Raw genomic sequence first — 20,194 nt, 5'->3', positions numbered from 1 at the left:
GCTGCAGCCTAGTGGCTGCCAGATTGTGCAGGTATTCCTCTCCTTCCTGAGTGCCCTGGAGGGCTGGAATCACTGATGACTGTGACAACCTTCTTTACTGCTATACAGGAAATACTCCATTTCTCAGAGGATACAGAAAAGCTTTTGTGCCAGGAGCCCCACTGGGTCCTTTTTGGTATCAGTAGTTTGTACATCTTAATCCCCTATCACATTGGGAGTTCTTTAAACAGATAATAGGATTCCCAGAAATCAAGGCAAACTGAAATCGCATCTTCCATGTTTGTGCTTTTATTGAAATGAATGGAAAATCTAGAGTCAACTGAGCAGATGTATCTCTGGGTGAAAGTTTCAGCAGGAAGCTGGGGAGAGAAGGACAAAGGTAGAGACCATTTTCAGAGTGTGAAGCTGGCCAGATAAGCCAACTTTTCTAGTGGTTTTCAGGAAACAATCAGGTAGAAGTTTCTTTCCTTCGAGACCTCCCCACTGAGGCTAGGTCCCCAACGTGAGACTAGAAAAGTCAGCCAAAGCACAGGGAGGAAATCATATATTGCCTCAAACTCTGAGTCTCTGGGATCTTGTCGATAGGCCGACGTTGATTCCGTGGGTCTGGGTGGACATGAGGTTCTGCTTTCTTAATGAGCTTCCAAGAGTTGCTGGTGCTGCTGACCCCCGGGCTGCCCTTGGATTGTGAAGGCGCTGGAGTTCTTCAATCTCAGGTTTTTAAAATGCTGCTGACCTGCTGAAACATAGGAAGCAGGACTCACCATACCATATCAGTTGGCAGGTGACTCTCTTTGGGCCCCAAGGATGTTTGAGTCCTGATCTGCTGCCACTTGCGAGAGAGGGGAGGCTTCTTGGGCAAGTCTTTTAAGCTCCAGGAGCCTCAGATGCTTGTTTGTAAACAGAGGGTGATGACACATGCACCATTTAGCACAAAAGATTGTTGTGTGATCAAATGAGACACCATGCCCTAAAGGCTGTGAAATGCCATAAAAATGCCAGGAACTATCACTGTGTTGTGATATCCTCTATGGGGTACAAGGCAGCCCATGCTTACTTTATCAGCTGCCTTGTACCCCATAGAGGATATCACAACACAGTGATAGTTCCTGGCATTTTTATGGCATTTCACAGCCTTTAGGGCCCAGTGTTAGGCCAACTCATGTTGGCCTGTTTAAACTGCAGGAATGGGTCTGCCAGGACTGCCCACCCCTGCAGAGTCATGCAGGTATAATACCTTGCAGAAATCAACTTGCAGGGACTTCCCTGGTGGTGCACTGGTTAAGACTCTGAGCTTCCAATGCAGTGGGCGTAGGTTTGATCCCTGGTTGGGGAACTAAGATGCTACATGCCTCACAATGCAACCAAAAAAAAATAAATAAAAGGAAATCAGCTTGCAGGTCTGCTGGCTGCACAAGGCATTATAGAATGATCAGGCCTTCCTCATATCAGGCATTGTTGTCAAGAATTGGAATGTGAGTGTGAAAACCTCCCAAACCCAGCTGTTCTGAATTTTCAGCCTCAAGCCTGTGGTCTCCCCAGTAACCCACTAAAAACTTCCTTCTTTCCCCAGATCATCAACATTCCCACCCTCACCTTCCCTGCTTCTCACTGACAGCCAGCCAGGGCACTGAGATGCCCTGAGGTGCTCAGTACTCAGGGAGGGTTCTGACCAGAGGGATGCATGAGGGTGCTGTGGAAACTGCAGGCATGACCTGAGAGGGGGGTTCAGCTCCCAGGAGTCTGTGTGAAGCCGGCGCCAGAGGGAGACACACAGGGGAAGCTACGTCAGGTTCGTGACCCTGGAAAGACTGTCAAGGGCAGGCTTGATAATGACATATAGGCTTCTAGCTTCTCTGACCCTGAGAAAGGTGGATGGTGTCTCTGATCCCAGAGGCCTCCACGGCAAGCAAGACTCAGCCAGAGCAGATCTGGGGGACTAGTGACCTTATCAGAAGGTCTTTCAGGAATTTCTCCCAGTGGTGACCTCTTTTCATGAGCCAGTGCTAGAACCTTCTGCTAACTTGGGGCTGCCAAAAAAGTGAACCATGCCATGGTGACCGATGTTTCCTTCTGCCTTCTGTAGTTTCAGCCTTCTGGAAGCTAGCCAGTTGATTCTGCTTCAGAAACGCCCACAGACATTCTGAGCCAGGAAAGGAGAGAACACAGTTTTGACGCCTCCTGTCTGTTTTCAGTCCCCAGGGGCCAGGTGTGTGCTTCTAGCTGGACAGACTTATGCGGGATCCACAAGGGGTCTTGGAGCTGTAACATTCAAAGTCTAAGGAGCAGGGCATCCCAATCTGAAGGTCTGTGCCTTCTGGAAATGGTAATTGCACATCTTCCCAGGGACACAATTATCCATGGTCTCTGTCCTCAAAGAGCTCACATCTCTGAAAGAGTCAGATAGACAAACAGGATGAGGGTATTCAGGGGGGCCCCAAGGGAGAGGTCCAGGTACTTGGGTCCTGGGGCAGAGGGGGGTTTCTTGGAGGAAATGACCAAGGAGCAGTCTCTTAGAAGAGGAGCAGATGGACCTGTAGGTGCCGAATCCTGGGTGGGTATGGGAAGGGCATCAAGGCTGGCGGAGAGCCTCGTGCCTGAGAAGCTCTGATCCTGTGTGGGAGGTGAGTGGGGGAGGGCAGGAGGAGGTGAGGGCAGAGGGAACAGACTCTAGACTCCAGTGCATGCAGAGAGGTTTAGATTCTGGTGTGAATGTTGGGAGGGAGTGGGGATGGCAGAAAAGTCATCAGATTGGGTCTTTAGCAATACAGTAAGTCTCCTACGTAGAAACCTTCAAGTTGCAAACTTTCACAGATGAGAATATGCACAGCTGTTGTGCTATATTACTGTATTTTTCAAGGTACTGTCCTGTAAGATTTAAAATGTCTTCTTTATTTTCTGTGTTTGCTTTTTATGTATTATTTGTGTGAAAGTGAAGTGAAAGTAAAGTTTGCTCAGTCATGTCCAACTCTTTGCGAGGCCATCCATGGATTATACAGTCCATGGGATTCTCCATGCCAGAATACTGGAGTGGGTAGCTGTTCCCTTCTCCAGGGGATCTCCCCAACCCAGGGATCAAACCCAAGTCTCCTGTATTGCAGGTGGATTCTTTACCAGCTGAACCTCCAGGGAAACCCTGGCGTAGAGAGCTTTATTTGTTACTTCTGTGAGGAATCTTGTAAACCTGTTACTGTCCAGTACTATATAGCTGATTGAATTAGTTGGGTACCTAGGCTAACGTTGTTGGACTTATGAACAAACTGGACTTACAGAACTTGCTCATGTGTTGGGGGCTTACTGTACCACTATCCCTCTGTAAAGGATAGGACTGAGGGCAAGTGGAGGCCAGGCCCGTTGAACAAGCACAAGCCCAAAGTCTGTGTGTCAAGGATTTGACTGAAAAAGTATGCAACATGAGTTAAGAATTATATTTTGTTCAGCAGACATTCTAAGAACTTAAGCCTGAGATACATCCTCTCAGCACTAAGGAATTACTCTGAAGATGTATGAGAGGAGCCAGAATATATAGGAGTTTTTGCAACAAAGACCAGATAGTCAGAACATCCAAACACTGCCTTCATGCGTAGTTGCTCAGTCATGTCCTACTCTTTGCAACACTATGGACTGTGGCCCACCAGGCTCTTCTGACCATGGATTTCCCAGGCAAGAATACTAGAGTAGGTTGCCATTTCCTACTCCAGGGGTTCTTCCTAACCCAGGGATCAAACGCACATCTCTTGCATTAGCAGGCAGATTCTTTACCACTGTGCCACCTGGAAAGCCCCATTAAAAGATTACTGTTAATTAAAGAAAACCAGATATCTCAGAGTTAAGGAATTTAGCACTTTCCTATGTGTGGCAAGATGTAGAGTCTGGGCCCTTTGAAATCATTCCTTTGATACAACTCAGCTACCCAGGGCCAGTATTCTGTGCTTTCCCATCCCGAGTCCCTTCAGGGTGCAGGGTTGGGGGTGGCTGAGGATTTGGAGATGGGTATCCTGTTTGTTTCCATCCTGAGTCCCTTCCACGCTCACTGTCGAGGTGGCTGTAATGTGACAGCTTGATGATTGAAACATCGTTTGTTTACTGATATGGCAGGTGACATTTTTCATCCACAAGGCATGCGGGCATGTGTGGGTGACACAGATGTTGTTCCTGAACTTAGGAGCTCACATCCAAGTGGGAGAGACACCCACTTGAAAACAGAATGGGATGTAAGGAGGAGAAGGCAGGGCAGACTGTCTGGGCGGTGGCTTGAGTGCGAGGACAGGCTTCAGTTGACAGCAGGACTAAGCAGACATTTGGTGGATTTACCGTACCACTATCCATGGGGAGACCTTTAGGCGCTGGGTCAAGGGACTGGGGCTTTATTCCCCAGGCAGTGGGAGCCTCTGAAAGTTTTTGAATCCAGGGCTGATCTAATCAGAGCTGCTTTCAAAAGTAAGAGTCGGAGTGCTAATTATTTAACTGGGCACAGAACACGCGCCCATCTCATATCAGAGGCAGAATGACTCAGAGTTATGGTTTTTGCTTCTTTGTTTGGAGTGCAGACCTAGAAGGCTGGGTCTCTTGCTGTGAACTGTCAGCTTCTCCTTCAGCTGAAAGCAAACTCTTAACGTTGCTGAAAAGCATTTCAGTGGTTATTTTCTTGTCTAACTCGGGCACTCTGGAAATTGGAGGGGGTATCTTCTTTCCGGGCAACACTGGTATGTGTTTTTCAGGCCCGTGGTGGACAGGAAGGCATGGCCAAGGTCGCCCTAATTAGCGATGCCCCAGCACACCCAGCCGTCCTGGCACGGTCTGGGAGCTGATGGGCCTCCTTGCTCGCTTTTTCTTCCCTGAGCCCTGAACATGCCGTGACCCACTGCTGCCACCAACAGTTCTTCTCCAGAGGGTGAGGACACTCTGGAAACAGGGCCACAGGGACCCCTCCATTCTAGGAAGACAGAGATAACCCTTCACTCATGCCACAAAATCCACCAAGGGACTGCTGTGTGTCAGGCACTGTTCTGGCTGCTATGGAAATAGTGGTGACCCGAGCAAATGAAAAGCCCGGCCTTTGTGGAGCTCACCTGTTTGTTGGGAAACAAACAAACAAAATAGAATAGGTCAGATGGTGCTGAGTGCTCTGGAGAAAGATGGGGCGGGGCTGGAGTAGGAGTGCTGGCTGCAGCATCACTGGCGTCAGGCCGGGGACCTGTGTGTCTTTCTGGAAGCACTTGTGCTCACACCAGCATCTCCTTACCCCATCCAGACCCAAATGCCTGGGTTAGCCCCGGTTACTCACTGATTCATTCATTCTTTGTTCATTCCTACAGTAATGTACACTTGTGACTACTAACCCTGACCACGCACTGTAGGGTGGTTCTGGGAGGGGAGGTTCTGTGCACTTCGCTGCCCCTCAGATGTCTAAAGCCCCAAAGATGAAGCCATCTCTGCAGCCCAGGATACTGGAGTCCAGTGGCAAGGGAGTCTGACCAGATTGGCCTCTATGGGGTCCAACAGTCCTATGTGACCTCCAGCTCCAGCGCCAGGAATGGAGGAGAGGGCAGAATATCCTGCAAGCAGTCATCTTTGGGGGCTTTCCTGGTGGCTCAGCAGTAAAGACTACACCGGCAATGCAGGAGACGTGGGTTCGATCCCTGGGTGGGGAAGATCCCCTGGAGATCTCAGCAACCCACTCCAATATTCTTCCCTGGGAAATCCCATGGACAGAGGAGCGTGGCGGGCTCCAGTACATTGGGTCTCGAGGGTCAGACACTACTTAGCAACTAAACAGAAATAACAACAGTCATCCTTTTGCCGTCCGTCTTCCTCCTAACTTGAAGCAGTCTTGTTTCCCATCTTACTTCTAAGAATTATCCACCCAAATAGCAACACACTACCTCCAGAGCCCTTGCAGTTGATGTTGTGGTTTTTGTTTGTTTTTTGTGACTGTTTAGAGAAAATGGGCACAATATTTGGTAACTGCCTTTGTCACTTAGGCCGTGTCTTTTGCTTGGTGGTAAATAACAGTAATTATGCATAAATATCTTCAAGGGGGAAAGGGTAGGGATAAATTAGGAGGTTGGGATTAACAAATATACACTACTATATATAAAATAGATAACAACAAGGACCTACTGTATAGCACAGGGAACTCTACTTAATATTTGGTAATAATCTATATGGGAAAAGAATCTGAAAAAGAAAGTGTGTGTGTGTGTGTGTGTGTGTGTGTGTGTTTGTGTGTGTAACTCAATAACTATGTTGTACACCTAAAACTAACACGATGTTGTAACTCAACTATACTTCAGTTGGGGCTTCCCCGGTGGCTCAGTAGTAAATAATCTGCCAGCATTGCAGGAGACACAGATTCGATTCCTGGGTTGAGAAGAGCCCCTGGAGGAGGGCATGGCAGCCCACTCTAGTATTCTTGCCTGGAGAAGTTCATGGACAGAGGAGCCTGGCGGGCTACAGTCCATAGGATTACGAAGCGTTGGACACGACTGAAACAAACTCAGCATGCATGCACATACTTCAATCAAAATAAAACATTTAAAAAATAATCTTCATACCAGGAGACATTGGTCAGGTTTGCTGCTGAGGCAAAGCTCCTTCCCCCTACAGACACACACACACATAGTCAGGTGAGCATCATAACCTATGGTATAGGCACAGGACAGTCCATAGTCAATGCTCTGAATCTAAGATGTCATAATGGTCCCACTGTCAGCAGAGGCAGGAATGAGATGGGGGTGGCTGACAAAGGCTTAGATAGTCTCTACATGTTTTAAGACAGCATCAGAAACATTTAGGGATGTGTCAGTGGAGAAATGAAACACAGAGCATCATCCCTGTGCCCCCTAGGTTGTGACACTGACCTCATGCCTTTTTGTCACGTCCCCGCTGCCAGATCCCTGCTGCTCTATCCTGTCATCATGGTATTTGTAGTTTAGCTCACTTTGTTTCCCCTCGGGTGTCACCTCCACCCCACTTTCACATCTCGGTTCAACAGCTACCAGCCTCATCGCTGAGAAGTTGAGTGACAGCCAGACATGTACAAAGTTGAGTACAGAACATCCAAGAGTGACTTTTCAGCTTTCACTAAGGCAAATAGGAAATACTGTATTAGCTTCTGATCGCCTCTGTTCTCATGTACTTCAGTCACTGTTCAACCCCCAGTTACCTGAGGTCTCTGTTCATCCTTGAACAGATGTCAAGAGTTTGTCTTTGCAGTGCCATTGTTTTTTGGGAGGTTATGCTCTTTACCCTTGTAATTTCAGAGCATGTCTAATTCAGCCGCAGCTGTGTGGTTTTTCTCATGCAGTTTCATTGAAATTTTCCCAAAGATTGACTCCAGTGCTTATATTTGTGGACTTGAAGAATGCTGGCCACTTAAATAATTGCCATAATCGGGTGATTATGGCTCTTTGAGGGTCAAGATACCCCAAGCTGGGTTTATTAATGAGATTTAGTAACAACGTTAGCACAAAGCACCAGAGCCCCTGTGAATATTTGCAAGATCGATATTAAAGGCATAAAAGGTGGAGAACAGGGAATCCCCAGGTCCCAGAGGGAGATTTTCCAGGCAGTGGGTCTTGAGGGGCAGTTAACATTGTAGGTCTTCCCTGTAGCTCAAGCAGTGAAGAATCTGCCTTCAATGCAGGTGATCCGGGTTTGATCCCTGGGTCAGAAAGATCCTCTGGAGAAGGGAATGGCAATCCACTCCAGTATTCTTGCCTGGGGAATCCCATAGACAGAGGAACCTGGCAGGGTACAGTCTGTGGGATTGCAAAGAGCCAGACACGACTGAGTGACTAACACTACTACTAACATTGTACAGGTCAGGTGATGGAAAAAAATCCCCTGTGCATTGCATGAGGGAAGGTGCAGAGAGGTATGTGCAGGTGTGGGGGGGCTGCAGGAAGAGGGGACACTGCTAGAAGCCAGAGGCACAGAGCCCTGCCATCCCACCAGCTCATGTCAAGCCATTTCTTACTTTCCATGTGCTTCGTAATCAAAGAATCAAGACTAACAAGGCAGCTCACAGGTACGTTAGAATTTTAACATCTTACCACATTTAGCAAAAAAGATATCTGCATAGAGATCTCAAAGATGAAAAAGGAATTTTGATGATTCTTTAACCCAAATCATCCATACTAATCAGAGCGGCCACGGATGCTCAGAGGAGGGGTGTGAGACCTTTGTTTGCTTCAATCCCAGACCTCTGCAGAAATGCTAGCAGGGCAGAAATGGTCGATACTCTTTCCTCATAGGAAGGAATGTGGAGGCAGCACCGGACAGGACGGATGATGCGGGGGGAACGCGGAGAGGACACTACCAGCCTATCTTGGAGCACTGGGATAAAATGATAAGAAGGTGGCTTGCCATTAGTCAGCTGATGTTTGAAACCCAGCTTTGCCTTTATTTGGCTGTATTGCCAAATGATTTAGCAAATTAAAAACTCTGAGCCTCACTCCTTAGCTATAAAGTGGAAACCCTAATACCTACCTCTGAGGGTTGCAATTGACATTGCACTTATTCCAGGCTCTCCTAGTTTCTGCAGATCTGGTGTTTGAACTGAACAGAATTAAATATGGTAGTGTCTATAAAACCTCAAACCTCACCTGGTCCAGAGGTTTCTGACCCATCTTTGGTTGACTCCAAATGTGAATTTCCAAACTCACACAAATCCTGCCTCCTGCTCTCTGCAGATCATAATATGATGGTGATGGTGATGATGGTGATGGTGGTGATGACGGTGATGGTAGTAATGGTGGTGATAATGGTGATGATGATGGTGAGATGAAGGTGATGGTGATAATAATGATGGCGATAAGGATAGTGATAATGAGGATGATGATGGTGATGATGATAAAGATGATGATGATGGTGAGATGAAGATGATAATGATGGTGATGATGATGTAAAGATGGTGATAATGAGGATGATAATGATGGTGATGATGGTGATGATAATAATGGTAATGATGATGGTGGTGATGGTGATGATAATGATGGTGATGGTGATGGAGAACATTCCAACCACACATTGATTGAGTCTTTCTCCTCCTGAAGATTTAGATAAATCATGTAGCCAGTGGGGAGCCCATGGCAAAGAGGACAGCTTCATGTCTTGTTATTATTTTGGCCTGTTGAGAAAGAGGCATTTCTTGGCAGAAGTGAGGTTTAAGACAAGTTTGCCAGGAAAAGGGCAGAGAACTCATGTGGTCCATGTAATGGTCATGTCATCTAGAGTGATCTGAGAGCGAGACAAAAATGCAAGGTGATTCATGTGTCTAGACAGCAGTATCCTGTCAAACTCTTGGTGTTATTTTTGGGTTTTTGAAGCTAAAAAAGAAAAGGGGGTGGAAATGCTGATACTGTGCAGATTGCTAAAGCACAACCCTGTTGCATCATTTTTCTTCCACTGGCAGCACCCTAGCCTTGATTGCATACAGTTCAGTTCAATTGCTCAGTCGTGTCCGACTCTTTGCGACCCTGTGAACCGCAGTATGCCAGGCCTCCCTGTCCATCACCAACTCCCGGAGTTTACCCAAACCCATGTCCATTGAGTCGGTGATGCCATCCAGCCATCTCATCCTCTGTCATCCCCTTCTCCTCCTGCCCTCAATCTTTCCCAGCATCAGAGTCTTTTCCAATGAGTCAGCTCTTCACATCAGGTGGCCATAGTATTGGAGTTTCAGCTTTAACATGAGTCCTTCCAATGAACACCCAGGACTGATCTCCTTTAGGATGGACTGGTTGGAATTCCTTGTAGTCCAAGGGACTCTCAAGAGTCTTCTCCAACACCACAGTTCAAAAGCATCAATTCTTCGGTGCTCAGCTTTCTTTTTTTTTTTTTTTTGCTCAGCTTTCTTTATAGTCCACTCTCACATCCATACATGACCACTGGAAAAACCATAGCCTTGACTAGACGGACCTTTGATGACAAAGTAATGTCTCTGCTTTTTAATATGCTGTCTCTATTGGTCATAACTTTCCTTCCAAGGAGTAAGCATCTTTTAATTTCATTACTGCAATCACCATCTACAGTGATTTTGGAGCCCAGAAAAGTAAAGTCAGCCACTGTTTCCACTGTTTCCCCATCTATTTGCCATGAAGTGATGGGACCGGATGCCATGATCTTAGTTTTCTGATTGCGTACAATGCAGAGCTAAATTGGAATGACCACCCCTGACTATGGGCTCAGACATTATAATGGTTTCCATAGCCCTCACCTCACTTCCTTCCCCATATAGAATTTGCACACCTACTAGTGTGATGCTTGCACCAGGCACCAAGGATGCAGAGAGGAACCTGGCAGAGGGAAGGAACCCCGGGCATTGAAGTCTGACTGGTTCAGGTTCTCAAATCCACTGTTTACAAATCCACATGATGAATCACCACTACCCAATGGTCTGTGGTGACTTAAATGGGAAGGAAATCTTTAAAAATGGGGATATATGTGTACATATAACTGACTCACATTGTTGTACAGAAGAAACTAACAAACATTGTAAAGCACTGTACTCCAATAAAAATTTTTAAAAATAGTAATATGAAAATCATATGACTAAAAAAATTCCGCATGACTCCAAAGTTTCATTTCTGTTCAGTGATCTGATATTTAACAATGGGCCAATAATGCCTACTTCCACAGGCTGGCTGTAGGATCAGGGTACTTGTTTGCACTTGACCATTGATTGGCACTGAATTAAGAGTGGCCACGGCTCCTCCCACTACTAGAACAATTATTGCTGGGGTGGTGGTCGTTAATTTACATTCTCTACCTTAACAGCCTTACTGCATGTACCGTACTTCTCTGAGCTATTTCATTTCTGAGTCCCAGAGCAAAGAACTTTTGAGTACATTCATTGTCTCCTATATTATTTCATTGTATGACATTCACTCCTCAGTTAGGGAATTGGGAGCTTATGGGAAAAGCCATCACCAGAAATTGTTATGCCTGATTTTTTTGTGGTTCTAAACTTTATTTTCACTATTTTTATATTCTTTTCCATTATTGTTTATCACAGGATATTGAATATAGTTCCTTATGCTGTACAGTAGGACCTTGTTGTTTATCCATCTTAAATATAATAACTTACATTTGCTAACCCAAGTCTCCCACTCCATCCCTCCCCCAACCCCTTTGTCATTGTATTATGCCTAATTTTTAAAGCAAAATCAAACCGTATTCTCTTATATAGCCAGGGTCTATGCTGAGCACTTCAGAGAGTCCGCCTCCCCACTTCACCAAAACTCTTATTTTTGGCCATGCCTGGGAATCTTAGTTCCCTGACCACGGATTGAACCTGGGCCTTTGGCAGTGAAAGCTCAGAGTCCTAAACACTGGACTGCCAGTTCAGTTCAGTTCAGTCACTCAGTCGTGTCTGACTCTTTGCGACCCCCATGGACTACAACACGCCAGGCCTCCCTGTCCATCAGCAACTCCCGGAGTTTACCCAAACTCATGTCTGTTGAGTCAGTGATGCCATCCAGCCATCTCATCCTCTGTCATCCCCTTCTCCTCCTGCCCTCAATCTTTCCCAGCATCAGGATCTTTTCCAGTGAGTCAGCTCTTTGTATCAGGTGGCCAAAGTATTGGAGTTTCAGCTTCAACATGAGTCCTTCCAATGAACACCCAGGACTGATCTCCTTTAGGATGGACTGGCTGGATCTCCTTGCAGTCCAAGGGACTCTCAAGAGTCTTCTCCAACACCACAGTTCAAAAGCATCAATTCTTCGGCACTCAGCACCAGCGAAAGTCCCAAAACACATTTTGTCTACTTTAAGTGTGAACCAGAGTAGGCCAGGCCCTCTCGGGCCAATGTTCCCCTCCACCCACCACCCAGGTCTGTCTGGGCCTGCGGTGCTTGGATGCATGGCAGGGCTGGGAGGGAAGGGGAGTGAGTCTCCAGCTGAGGGTCCCTGAGAAACTTCAGGTGCATTTCCCAGTGTGGACCGCTTTGTTCTAAGAGAGACTCCGGTGGTCAGTGGGTCTCCTATGCCTCAGAGCCCTTGAACCTGGCCCTGCCAAGGTCTTTGTCACTGAAAGTACATATTGGTTTAGTGGCCATGCTTCGTACCATTTAGTTGAGTTTGTCACAAAAGATGACAAATCTAACTGCCTTTTTTGGATGTTTGTACAAATTCTATTCTCATGCTTCCTGGACCTTTTAAAATAGAATTATAGGCATTACATTTACCTCCTCAGCTGTTTTAGAAAACAAAATGATTTATGTACTTACTGTAACATTTTGGAGCACATCAGGACCCTTTCACGCTTTTCTTTTCTAAGTGCCTGACTTTATGACTCTTACGTTGAATGAGTTACTCTCCACCATACATACATAATTAATTTATAGCATAAATGAAATTAAAAGCACTGGAAACTAAAGCTCCCTCATTGCAGGAATATCTCTTGAGGACCATTCTATGGAATATCTTGTTGTGCATTTCTCTAGGTGCGGGGGGCGGGGGGCGGAGGTGGAAATGCAAGTGAATTTTTTCAGTGATGAACTTTAGATGCTTCATCCAGAGGATGGAGATCGGCTTATAAATATTTTGTTATAGATTAGTGCTGAGGGAGGAGGATTGGGTCTTTTCAGTGTTTTGTTGGTTGTCTTTCAAGTGTTTGGTTTTATGAAAGTTAGGTGGAAGTTCGTGTGTTTAAGCCCAGCTTGGAGAGAACCCTTGTTTCTTGGTGAAGGTGTTTTCTCCTTCGCCTAGAGAAGGAGATGGAACAGAGAGCAGATGGAATTGACAAGGCAGACTGAGGGGCCTGTGCACACATGCATTTTACAGGACCCTTCTGGGGGACTTGTGAGGCTTTGTAGACCTTCCTTGGAGAGGAGGGATGGAGCCTTGTAAGCTTCCTGCCCAAGCCCCCAGCTCTCCGGGGGAACGAAGTCTCTGGCAACTGATAGTCACTGGCACTGCGAAGAACTCTGTGATCATCCTGCAGCAGAGATGGGGACATCCATCATGAGGTCCCTGCTCTTCCTACCACATTGTGGGATTGTTGCCAGGAGAAGTGTCTGGCGAGGAACTGTATCTCCCAGCCTCCCTCTGCATCTACATTAGGCCAAGGGATTTCCCTCCAAGGTGGTCAGCAAAGGTAACTCCAGGGCAGACAAACATTTCCCACCTTCTTCTTCCCTGCCCCACTGACTGCCTGCACAGGATTCCCAGGTTCTCAAAGATGGAAGAGCCTCTGGTTGCCACATGTGACAAGTTTTTAAGTAATTGAGGTTAAAACAAAAGACTACCTAAGAAGATCTGTCTCTACTCACTGTCTTCCTTTTTTCTTCCTGAGTTCGTTCTTGAACCCGCTACTTTTCATGCACTACTTTCAAATCCACCCGTTGGTGAAAGTGGATCATGGCAAAACCACGAAGGATCTCCACACCACCGATGTCAGTGATCAAAGTCAGCCTTCATCTTGTTCAGCCTGGATGGAATGGTACCAGTATCGTGTGGTCCTTTTTGAAACGCCAAGGGCAGAAACAGCATGATGTGCTTACATTTTTGGCAAGGCAAATAGGAGAATCACCAAGTGGTAAAATTCCACCTGTCTTCCAATACCATGGATCAGAACTGAACTTCTCTCGTGCTCAGCCACTGAATTAGTGCGGTTGACACAGCCGCTAATATGCTCATTACCACAGTCCCCATGTTTCTACCCCAACCCATAGAGCTGAAGTCCATCTGAAAACCTGTGTCATCCACCACATGCATTTCAGCATCCTCGCTACCCAAAAGCTTCCGTGGAGCTCTATTTTTATTTTGAATACACCAAGTCCCTTGCATATGAACAATTTCCATTCTGAGAGTGCATTCATAAGTCCAGTTTGTTCGTAATTCCCACAACGTTAGCCTAGGCACCCAACTAACACAATCGGCTGTATAGTACTATACTGTAATAGGTTTATAATACTTTTCACACAAATAGTACATAGAAAGCAAACACAAAAAGTAAACATTTTTAATCTTGTGGTACAGTACCTTGAGAAGTACATAGTACAATACAAGAGCTGGCACTTCTTAGCACTACCAGCTACATCACTGCTGCTTTTAGGCTTGCTTCCACACATCTTGGGCTTGAAATAAAGATACTGTACTACTTTGCTCTATATGTACAGTGAAGCACACAAAACACAGCCCCTTGTACAGGATGCATGCACGTGAAGATGTACGCCAGACACGTGAACTAACTTAAGTGATTGGACTTGAGAGCACATGTTCGCGTCTTTGAGTTTGCAACTTGAAGGTTTGTCTGTAGGGGACTTACTGTATAATAGAAACTGTAAAAGTGTACCTGGACAGGAAATGGCAGCCCTCAAACACAAGGAGGGGGTCTCCCCTGAAGATCCCCAGCACCTAGCTCAGCCCCTGGAACAGAACGCATGCTGGATGCTGGTAGGAGAGAGGGCAGGAGGAGGAGTTACCGGCGGGCAGTGTAAGTTTGTCATCGGCGTGTGCATTGTCACGGCTGCTCCTGAGACCGGCTCTCAGAAGGCACTTGCTGGGGTGGGGGGCCGCTCTGAGAGAGGCAGGAGAGACCCTCTATCCTTAGAACGAGCCATGCCCCTTCCAGCCAGAATGACTCACTGACCCCATTCTGAAAGAGCTCTTTAATGATGAAACAGTTTCAGAAAAAAACAGGGCTTGATTATCAGATATGTTTCGGAAATTAGGTCTGAAATTAGGACACTCCAGTTCAGGGGATGCCCTTTAGCTGATTAAAGCCCATCCTCAGGAAAGTTCACTGTGGCATTTTGGTTAGGATTTCACATTCTTTTAAAACTACATGCTCATCGCACCCCAGAATGGAAGAGTTTAGAGGTCTTAAAGGCCCGGCAGACATTCTACCCTGCTGTGAGAGTTGAGATTTTCCATCTGTTTAACGAGCTGCCCCACACTTCCTGGTGTCGGCACCCCTTCTGTATGGTCTGCGGTGAGGAATTCCAGCTGAGCCCCAGGTGTGGGTTTTCCCTGCTCCGCAATGTCAGCAGCGTCCGCTGGGAAGGTTTGCTGGGTGGGCAGCTCGCAGCTGGGGCTGCAGTCCTCTGGGGGTCTCCCAGTGTGTGGTGGTTGAGGCTGGCTGTCACCTGTTACCTCCCCTGCGGCTGTCGACCTGCGCACCTACACCTGGCCTCCGCGGGCAGCCTGGGCCTCCTCACAGCGTGGTGGCCCAGGGCCGTTGGACTGCTCTCACGATGGCTGGGAGTCCTGATGTGCAGTGTCCCAGGGGAGCGGGGCCTCGCTCCTTTTAGGACCTGGTCTCGGAAGCCACCAGTGCTGTTCTCACTGTCTTCTTCTGTCACAAGCCCACCCAGTTTCCTTTTATTGCTTATGTGTTTGGTCACACTAGGTTTTGTTGCTGCGTGTGGGCTTTCTCTAGGTGCGGTGAGCAGGGGCTGCCCTCTAGGCTTCCCCTTGCAGGGGCTTCTCTCGTTGCAGAGTGCAAGCTCTGGCGTACATGGGCTCAGTACTTGTGCTGCAGGGCTTAGTTGCTCCGCAGCGTGGGGGATCTTCCTGGACCAGAGAGGGAACCCGTGTCCCCTGCATTGGCAGGCAGATTCTTAACCACTGGACCACCTGGGGAGTCCCCATGCAGTTTCAAAGGGAACATAGACCGCACCTCTCAGCTGGAGGATGGTGAGGTCCCTGGAGGAAGAGTGCCTAGAATGGAAGGTTTTATTGCCATGACCTTTGAAGAATACACAGCATCTGAAGCCAGTGTGGTGTGTGGAGGAGGGTGGTGGACACCACTCTGTCAGAAAGAGCTGTGTCTGGGCTGCCAAAGGCAGCCAGGAGCCTTAGGTGGGAGACAGAAGACCTGGTTCTGGAGGAGGATTCCATCAGGGAAGCAGCGGAGCCTCAAGGCATTTCTCTCCCCTGACTTGGGGAGACATCAGAGCCCCGATGCCCTCCTGATGTCAGTGGACATGACCTGATCAGCCATCTGCCCCATCTGTGCATCTGTGGGGTCTCCAGATCAGATTCCGCTCCACCTTCACCCGTCATCTGCCACTGCCTTTGCCGTCTCCCTTCTTTGAGAATCAAGGCCTTTATCAGTAAAGCAGAAAACAATATCAATCTGGGTAGAGAGGGCTAACAAAAGTGATAATAACTGATTCAGAGAGTGCCAAACTACTCCAAAACTGCTCAGTTACAAGAACAAACACACTGTGTGTTTACGGTCTGGGTATCACCTTGATGTCTTTTTCTGTACTGATTTTTCCCTTTCTAAAGATTTTATTTTTATGCAAGTAATATAAGTATTGCAGTATTAACAGGTCCCTGGCAGCACAGGAATTTATAATTCAAGTCACGTCCTTTGATGCACTGGACCTGGCATTAACAAAAAGCCACACAGAAGATAGGAACAGCCATGTGCTGGATTAAAGCATGAATAGGAGATTGCTCCCAGAAGCCTCTGGGGTGGCAGAGCAGAGTGTCCTTGCGGCTCTGTGGACTGAGAGCTGGGCGTCTCTCTTGGCTGCCAGGTGTGTTCAAGTCAGATGGTACAGGTGAGGGATAAGACCAGACCATGTGCTGTCCCAGGGGCCAGGGGACATGGGAGAGATGACAGACATGGCAGGATGCGGTGGCCTCAAAAGAGGGAGAACCACGGCTGAGTCCAAGACCTGGGGGAGTTCATGGGGCTGGAGACCAAGGTGTGGACAGATGGGATGAAGCGCAGGCTGTAAGCCATGAAGGGCATGGGTGTAGTGGGTGCTGAGTGCTAGAAAAGGAAGAAAGAAGGATGGGGTGGGGGAAGGGGGAAAGAAATAAAACAGTTCTTTTTCAGTAGTAATATTTATTTCCATTTAATCTTTGGCACATCTTTTTTTTTCTGGCCACACTATGAGGCATGCAGGATCTCGGTTCCCTGACCAGGAATCGAACCCAAGACCCCTGCAGCGGAATCATAGAGTCCTAACCACTGGATCACCTAAGAAGTCCCATAACAATGGTTTTAAACATTGTTGTCTGATAGATTGGTTAGTTGGTTGGCTGGCTAATTGATTGGGCAATTGGGCAGTTGATTGGTTGGCTAGTTTTTGGTTTGGGGGTATTTAGCACAGAAATACTTTCTTCTAATTGAAAAAAAAAGATCACTCAGGGAAATGCTAGATAGAAAAAAAGATTAAAGAATCGCTGCTCCTCTGTCCCACATCCCAGTCCATAAGTGATGTTGACACTTCAGCCCAGGAAAATAATGGATATCATAGGTGTCCCTGGCAGAGGGACTCGGGCAAATCTGGGTGCTTATTGTCTTGAGGCTGTATCCCACAGAACGTGTTCCCCAAATGTGATGGGTGCAGGGTGTTCATTAGGCTTTTCTGGGCAGATCCATTGGTGAAATGCATGGTGTTTAAGGCCAGTAATTCTCGGTCTTTACGTGTTAACACACACTGGAACCTCACAGGTGACATGTAACAGGGGCCGTCTCCCACCACAACCCTTTTTCTACTGAATGTAACACATGTACTAACATTCTGGGAGGTATGTTTTTGAAGATAATTTTTAAAATAATTATTCCAAGTAGAAGAAAAAGAAATAGATTGAATTCTTAACAAAAAAAGAGATGCAGTACGTGCAGTTGGTAGAAAAAAAGAGAGCATTTGGCTGGCAGAAGGAAGCTGAGGCAGAGAGCAGAGCAGCTGGGCCATGGTCCCCAGCAGAGGGAGGCCAGCGATGAATCCTGCTTTGTAGAGGTGACAATCCCAGCCAACTCCAGCGGAAATACAAGAGCAGTGGGATATTCTTGACCATCGTTGGATGCCTCGTTAAGCTAGACTTTGGTCCTCTGATAAATCCGTGACCTTCTTTGGAAATATTTCATTGCTCAAGAGATAAAGGAAATAACTAGGAATGGTGTTATCTGACCAATAAGGAAAAACAACTTAGTGAGTGACAATTACAGGGACACAAGAGAAAGTGGCACTTCCCCGGCAGTCCAGTGGTTAAGACTCTGAACTTCCACCGCAGGGGGCTTGGGTTCCATCCCTGGTCAGGGAACTAACATCCCACATTCTGTGTGGGATGGCCAAAACATAAACAAACAATTTTAAAACAGTGTAATATTAAAAAAATAATATAAATAAAATCTTAAAAAGAGAAAGTGACCATGTCATCCTAAAGTTTGTGAAAGGGAAACACGTATTTATAGATGTGGAGAGACCTTAAAATGAGAGATCCTTTGGGTTTGACCCTTTGGCACTGTAGGCTAATAATGGGGATAACAACCAGATGGAAGCTATATGGAAGAAAGGGGCCCATTTACAAGCTCTACCAAAACAAGCTGAAATCCCTAGGAATAAACATAACAACTTTTATAGTACCTCTATGAAGAAGACTTCAAAACCGTGGAGACTCAACAACATAAAAATGTCGGTCCTCCCTACGTTAATTTCTGAGTGTAATGGTATCCAAATTAAAGTACCAAAAGATTTGTTTTGGAAAATGGACAAGAAAGTCCTGAAAAAATCCCACTAAGGGGAACTCGCTGTTCTAGAGGTGAAAACCCAATAGGAGGCCATGTTTTGCAGGAATTAAAGCAGGGTGATGTGTCTCAACACAGATCAAACATCAGAACATCGCAAGTAGACCTAAATACATAAAGAGTGTTAGTATATAATAAATGGCTGTCTCGTGTCAGTGAAGGAAAGATGAACTACTTAATAAGTGATGGTGGGACAATTGGGAAGCCATCTAGGAAAAAAATAAATTTGACTACTCTAAGCCTCGATAAGCTCCAAATGGAATTTAATTGTAAAACTTAAAATGTTATGACTGCTAGATAAAATATGAGATAATCCTTTTGTTGGCTTTTCAGATGTCTTATTGGTAAAGAATCTGACTGTGATGCAGGAGACCCAGGTTCAATCCCTGGGTCAGGAGATTACATGGAGAAGGAAGTGGCTACCCACTTCAGTATCATTGCCTGGGAAATCCCGTGGACAGAGGAGCCTGGCTGGCTATAGTCCATGGGGCCTCAAACAGTTGGAGACAGTAACTAAACAAGAACAACAGTAAATCTTTTCATAACTTTTCTTTTATTATTCTTCTCACTTTGATTCAAAGTATCTAGAAATCATCAAGAAAAGATGAACAAATTATAAATAAAACTACATTTTTAAAAAAAGGTTAAAGTGCCGCTTGGCAAGAAAATAATAATTACCATAAACAAAGTGAGAAAAACAAACTGACAAGTTGGGGAAAATGGTTGCAATTCATATAATAGACAAAGAGTTAAGCTCTCTAATAAATAACTTTTATAAATCAATATAAAAATGACCAACAGTTCAATAGGAAAGTGTACAAAATATGTAACCAGTAGTTCATAGGACAGGAAATTAAAATAGCTTATGAATGAATGAAAAATTATGAGAGAAATGCAAATAATTAAAACTGGTAAATTTTTTTTACCTATCTGATAAAATGCTGTGTTGGTAAAACTGTAAGAAACAAGTACTTTACTACTTTGCTGGTGAGGTGTAAATTAAGAAACCTTACATAGGGCAATGTGGTAGGTAGTAGCACCTACCACAATCACAAATACATATCCACTTTGACCTAGGACTTCACCTCTAGGAATTTATGTTACAAGATATACAAGAAAGCCTGGATCATGAAGTATAAACAAGGTAGCATTGCAGCATTGTTTGTAATTAACTAAAGATTAGAGACAGTCTAAAATATTCATCAGTTAGAGGCTGGCTAATGAGTTTTTGGTACAGGCTTACAGTGGATGCTATTCAGCTGTCAATAGAGGATGCTTTCAGCCAGCATCAGCTAAAACCACTTCCCATCCCAGTTTGACCCATCTTCCACCTTTCTGACCCGAGTTCCCATCCTCTACTCTAATACATTCCATAAAATACCAGTAAAATCATGAATATAAAAATCATGACTGTTGAATGAGCATGACACTTATTTTAAAGTTTTCACAGATACTAGCCCTACTTCTCTCTGCCAACGTGCTGAGAACAGCTATGACGCATACTGCAAAGATGGAGCAGTTTAATGGTACCCCGTGTAAGGGAAGGCAGGCAAGAGTTTGGCACTCTCACATGCTGTGGTGGGAAGATAAATTGATACAATAGTTTTGGGGGTCAATTTGACAATGTCTATTAAAGTTTTAAATGCCCATTAACCCACCTATTTCTACTTCGAGAAATTTATCCTGTTGACAT

At 45.9% G+C, this 20,194-nt stretch overlaps 1 protein-coding gene and 1 long non-coding RNA gene across 4 annotated transcripts in view; one reads left to right on the top strand and one right to left on the bottom strand.

Moving 5' to 3' along the window:
• The window catches only part of SLC35F3 (solute carrier family 35 member F3), a 412,819-nt gene that overhangs the window by 291,150 nt on the left and 101,475 nt on the right, over nt 1-20,194 (top strand). The gene's annotated exons all lie outside the window — the stretch shown is intronic.
• On the bottom strand, nt 247-6,665 carry LOC110146570 (uncharacterized). Of its 2 annotated transcripts, none has more exons than XR_011488833.1 (3): nt 6,558-6,665; nt 1,948-2,390; nt 247-739 (listed from the first exon to the last, which is right to left on the bottom strand). It is a non-coding gene; the product is annotated as an uncharacterized lncRNA (long non-coding RNA). The 2 variants fall into 2 exon arrangements; XR_011488832.1 differs by having other exon boundaries at nt 248-736; nt 6,558-6,664.

The sequence above is a fragment of the Odocoileus virginianus genome, chromosome 7 (genome assembly GCF_023699985.2).
Source record: "Odocoileus virginianus isolate 20LAN1187 ecotype Illinois chromosome 7, Ovbor_1.2, whole genome shotgun sequence".
NCBI lineage: Eukaryota > Metazoa > Chordata > Mammalia > Artiodactyla > Cervidae > Odocoileus > Odocoileus virginianus.
The sequence above is the reverse complement of the archived record's forward strand: the minus strand, read 5'-3'. Positions and strand labels throughout refer to the sequence as shown.